General features: G+C 34.5%; 1 pseudogene; it reads left to right on the top strand.

Moving 5' to 3' along the window:
- Positions 1 to 2,464: 2,464 nt before the first annotated feature.
- The window catches only part of LOC125845666 (bi-functional coumaroyl CoA and feruloyl CoA ortho-hydroxylase F6H2-2-1-like), an 18,372-nt pseudogene continuing 14,824 nt past the window's right edge, over positions 2,465 to 6,012 (top strand).

The following is a 6,012-nucleotide window of genomic DNA, read 5'->3' on the forward strand; positions in this document are numbered from 1 at the left end:
AAAGAGATTTTGAGTAATAATCTCAAACCACAGAAATTGTTATGTTTTTAAACATATGAGTTGAGTATATTTTGGGAGTAGTATTGAGCACCGATATGGGGATAAGTTCAGATAACTCAAGTCTCCATAAACCATATAGCCGACGTGGGTAGAAAGGGTCATACTTTTTAGATGATTCCTTAGTGCTTTTTAGCACAGACTAGTGGATCCTCTTAGTTGAGAGGTCTTATATCTTGGCAAAGTATATGATAGTTCTGGCAGCGTGGGCGAGATGTTGTACATCACATAACTCATAGTGATAGTGGTCGGTTAGAGAAACTTCTATAGAGTTATTTTGTATTTTTATATATACACCGAGTATTATTGTATTTATCTACAGTTTTACAGCTTTCTATAGATATTGTATTTTTTACTATTGCTTTATCCTTGAGTAATCTTGAGTTGAGTACCTTCGAGTTGAGTATCTTGAGTCGATCTGTGTTTCATTGTGTCGAGCACCTTATTGTTGATTTATGCGGAGTTGAGAACCTTATTACTGATTTTGAGTTTCTTATCCTTGAGTACTTGTGAGTTGAGTAAGTTTGAGTAGTTTTGAGTATCCTTGAGTATTCCTTGAGTTGAGTTAGTTTGAAAAGAGGTAAGTATGTTTCCTTTTTATCAAGTTCAAGCTTATGTTTATGCTTTACCATTTCCCTTACATGCTCGTACATTCCACGTACTGAGTCAATTGTCCTACATCGTTTCATGATGCAGATACATGTATTCATAATGATCAACAGGAACTTCGTTGATACCACATGGAGTTCGAGTTAGCTATGGTGAGCCTCCTTGCTTCCGGAGGATTTCATTTACTTTTCAGTTTTGTTATGATGTCGTGGGTATTGTCCCGACTTCCATCTTTGTCATTTAGAGGCTTTATAGATAGACAATAGAGTTTGAGAAGTCTGTTTCATTTATTTTGTTAAATGTTTTAAAGACTTAAGTTGCCTATTTTATGGCTAGTTGAATAATTTATTTTTATCCAGAGTTTTTCATTTGAGTTAAAGCTTTGTAGTTGAGTTTCATAATTTTTTTTTCTTTTTTTAAGCTTTGTATGCTTGAGTTAGTCTTGCGCTTGTAGTCAACAAGGATGAGGGTTCGCTTGGGAACTAACACTGGTTCTCGAGTGCCGGCCATGTCCTGGGTGTAGGCTCGGGTCATGACACGTAAATTTTAAAATGTTTTCACTTCATATTCATGTATTGATTTGGTTATGTTGTTTTCAGTCGTTCAAGTTAGTTAATTGTCTACTCTAACCTTACAACTTACGAGTACATTCAATGTACTGACGTCATTCTACCTACATCTTATTATGATGCATATACAGGCTCAAGATCATCAACATGCATTTCGTTGAGATCACTATTCACTCGCAGTCAGTATTTGGTGAGGCCTCCTTGCTTCTAGGAGACTCCATTTTCATTTCAGTTTTAGGAGTAGTTGAGGTGTCGTGGGTCTTTTCCCAACATCTATCTTGAATTGTTAGAGGCTTCATAGACAGACAAGATTAGATACATTATCGTTCTATCAGGTTCTTGATTTTTACAAGTGATGACTTATGTTGAGTATTTTAAGACTGTAATTTAAGACTTTTCTTTGAATGTCTAAAGGTTCATCTATCTAAGCTACCACATATTATGTAATGTCATGTGAGTCGTGGTAGCCAGGCCAGGGGTTCACTTGAGGATCAGAAATGGTTCTCAAGTGCCAGTCACATCCAGGGTGTAGGCTCGGGTCGTGACAATAAAAAATCGAATCTTAAACGACTAGTTAAAATTGAAAAAGTACAGACTACTCCACCATTGAAAACCAACCCTGCTTCTCCCCCTACCCCTTGTTGGGTTCGAAAGTGATTGCGGCATTATGTGGAAGCTTACAATTGCAAATTATATGATCGATATATCATAAAAAAAATAAAAGCATACTAAAAATATATTATTGATATTATTTGGCCAAACTTCCTACATATTATAAACTATAATATTGAAAAATCATAAACATATTGGGAGAAAATTCACCCTAAGCTAAACTCTTAAACGTCTACATTGTAAATGTTCTTGTATTCTTAGTATGAGAAGATGCGTATTTAATTTATTGGATTCCAAACTTTTCCTTTAAAGAAAAGAATAAACCAAATATGGAAGAAAATTATATTTTTCTTTCAGGAAAGGTTGAATCATTTATGGTAATACTTTGACTTTTTTCAAGAATAAAATAAACTTCAAATAAGGTAAGAAAATCAGGGCAAAACCCTATCACCCCTCCCCCCTCAAACCCACCATAGAAACCACAAATCTCCTTCACCCATCATTTAATAGCCAACCCCATTCCCCCCCTCCCCCACACACCCCTCTCAAACCCACCATAAAAAAACCCTAAATTTCATTCTTCCATTAGTACATACTCATCAAGATTCAACACACAAATGAATTCATCAAAATTTGAACCAATTGATGACATACTTGATTTTGTAATCAAGAAACCAAATGGATTAAAAGGCCTAGTAGACAGAAGCCTTGAAATTATCCCAAATCTATGTATTCAACCAAAAGAACATAGACTAGCCAAATTCCAAATTGACAATCAAGAATAAACCCCAACAATAAAATTATGAAATTTTGATGATTTAAATGTTGAAAAATCAATTCAAGAAGCAGCAAGCAAGTGGGGTTTCTTCCAAATCATCAATCATGGGATCCCAATTGAAGTTCTTGAAGATTTGAAAGATGTAGCACATAAGTCCTTTGAATTGCCAGCTGAAGAAAAAGTTAAAGCATTATAAAGATAGCCATAGTGCTGGTGAATTTGTGTTGATGTTTTGGAGTGCTATTGGTGAGAAAAATGAGAAAGTTTTCGAGTGGAAGGATAGTATAAAACATGGTTGTAATCCACAAAATGATAGCAATCTTTGGCCTCCTCAAACAAGGTAACTTTTTGAGTTTTCTGTTCTTTGTAATTTATAGGTTATGTGTTTTTGAGTAAGTAAAAAAGCATACATATAGTATTACTTTTTTCATGAGTTTCATATCTTTAACTGTAAGGTGTTTGCATTTTCTTTCTGAACTATTGTTAGCTATTTTGTCACGACCCGAGTCTACACCTTGGACGTGGCCTGCACATGAGAACCATTGCTGGTCCCCAAGCGAACCCTCATCCTGGCTAACTACAAACGGAAGACTAACTTAAGCATGCAAAAGCTTAAAACTGAATAAAATTCAATAAAATCAACTTTTCAAAACTTTAACTCAAATGAACAACTTAGAATAAAAATAATATATTCAACTCGCCATAAAATAGGCACTTAAGTCTTTAAAACATTTAATAAAACAAATGAATAATACAGATGTGAGATCCCGTGGTTCTTTCGCATAATATGTGTATCATTGAATGAGTGTATGAGGCTTATATGACTTGGTGTATCATTTCAGGAGAATAAGGTTGCAAAGGGGAGGTAAAAAAATAAAAAATCAAAGAATTAGACTAACGTTAATGTCTATTCTAATAACCCGCCCGTTCAGAACGCTTGAGTTAACCGGTACCTTTGGGGATAAGACAAAGAGTGTCTTATATGCTAATAAGGATGTTTTATAAGGTGATATAGTCGCCCAATGATCGTAAGTTAAGTTTTGAAGTTATGCAAGTTGAGAAATAAAAAGTTGGCAAAAGTTAGAGTAAGTTTCTTTGATAAATTTTTTGAAATTTGGGTTTAATGTCTTGGAGATTTTCTCCCAATATACAAAGCTTTAGAAGAACCCCAATATATGAAATTGAAGGTCTACGAGTCTAATTTCCAACGCACTAAACCATTTGTCCATACGACTTCAAAATTGAGAAATATTCAGATTTTAATGAGACTACACAAGCAGGCACGTGAAGGTGGGTCCCTCGCCCCTATGTCGGTTTAGCTCTATAAGATCAGATTTTCCTTCATTTTATCACATTATTTTCGACCAAAATAAGAATAAAACAGTCCTAAATCCTCTATAAAGGTTCCCCTATCATCCAAGGAAATATTTACAAGATTTCAATGTGGTTTCACCCTCGGAATGTTAATTGAGATTGTGTTATTTCTTTCCTCCTCGTTGGTTGTGATTTGTAGGATTATTCATGGTGAAGGAGCCTCGTTTTGTATGTGGTGTTGCTGCTGTTTGGAGGTAATAATTCTCACCCTTCATTTTATTGAGTGAGTCCAAGTTATATCTATGCTATATAAGCAAGAACACAAATAGACGGCTGGAAAATTCGTATTTGGATAGTTACGTGATGTTGGGCTTTTTTTGAAGTGTTTTCTGACATTGTTGTTGCTGGAATATTTTTGTAAATTCTTTGTATGTGTGTGGTTCTTGTTGATATGACTCTGGAAGAGAAGAAGAAATATAGATGGATATTTAATTGTAACATAAATTAGTGTAACGTTGGTTCTATTAATGCATTGTAATTTTCAAATTGTTTCTTCTTGGTTCAACGTCTTGCGTTTAAGGAGACTGTTTGTTATTGACAAGACATGTTAATGTACTGCAAGCTCCATCAAGTATAAGTTTAGATTTTGTCCTTTTAAGCTCTTATTGCATATGAAGAGAAAGACATGACTCCAAATGTAATTATTGGACGAACGTATTGGATGATGATAGGAAGCTGCGAGTTCAAGTTATTATGGTTATATTGAACAATTATAGGACTGTATTATACATATTTTTCATGGCTTTAATGGTTTGAAGACTCGTGGTTAGGATTTGGTTATGGTTATTTTGGGTTGGAAAAGAGGGGTGTGGCGATATGCTGAGTTTTAATTGTTGTGCAAGCATACTCTATTTGGTCATTGTTGACTATTGTGTAGGCCTCCACTTGTTAATAGCTGCTGAAAAAATGTATGTTATGTCATTAATTTGAGGTTGTAATTTGGAGAAGAGAAGGTAGTGAAGCATACATTTAAAAATGGTTTGGCGAGTTAATTACTCTGCAAGTGAGCTCTAAATTGCTACTTTGACCCTGACGTGTTAATATTCTGCCTGTAATGGTTGTGTGACATGATTTTATGTAGAATACATACTGTAAGGAAAGGGGTACAATCCATATTTATACAACAAGACCCAAAATCGAGGTATGTTAAGGATAAGCATTGTACTTCCTTTGAGCACGAATTTTGGAAATCCTAAATCGTGAAATATTGTTTTACTACTCTATTGCTAGAAAGTCCTTTTGTGAAAGGCATTGAGATTGCAGCTGTCGTATTTTTGTTACTCCATTATGTTGATATTCCACTCGTTCAATTAGATAGGGTATTCAGCGTCTTTATGTCATTTTGTTGATTCTCTTGACTATAGGTACATGTGTACAAATTCTTATTCTTCTTTAGATGTAGTAACTTAAAAAAGATTAGGGATGAGCATTATGAATTTGAAATCAGTCCTCCTTCCTTGCTAATTTATATTTGTGAAAACTTTAAAATAAAATGTCGATCTCCAAAACTATTAAATATAAACCGTAGGTTTAAACTACTAAAGTACGATTTTTCTGAAATACTTTCTTTTACAAACCACTAAGGAAACATATATATATACTAAGTGAAGAACTTTAAGCTCTTTATGAACATCCTCAAGTTTAATTTGCCTTTCTAAATCCAAGTTAAGTGTTTCAGTTTAATCTATAAGTATATAAGTTTCACGAGATATTTACATGTGATACGAAAGTGATTACGAGATAATGAGGACAAGAGTACCAATGAGCCAAGATTGGCAACATGATTCAGGTAACAAATGCATTACGGATCCATGACATTACATGCTATGCATTCTACTTCCGAGCTATAATCAGAAGGTATGGGGCCTATTGCCTATATTTATACGTATGAGACACAGATGGCCACAAGTTGGTGAATATGATCCCGGTTCGCTATCGGAAGGCACCACCATTGCTAGCACTTGGTTGGGTATGACATGAATTTGCATCTATATATATGTATTCACGACATAC

The sequence above is a fragment of the Solanum stenotomum genome, chromosome 11 (assembly GCF_019186545.1).
Source record: "Solanum stenotomum isolate F172 chromosome 11, ASM1918654v1, whole genome shotgun sequence".
Taxonomy (NCBI): Eukaryota; Viridiplantae; Streptophyta; class Magnoliopsida; order Solanales; family Solanaceae; genus Solanum; species Solanum stenotomum.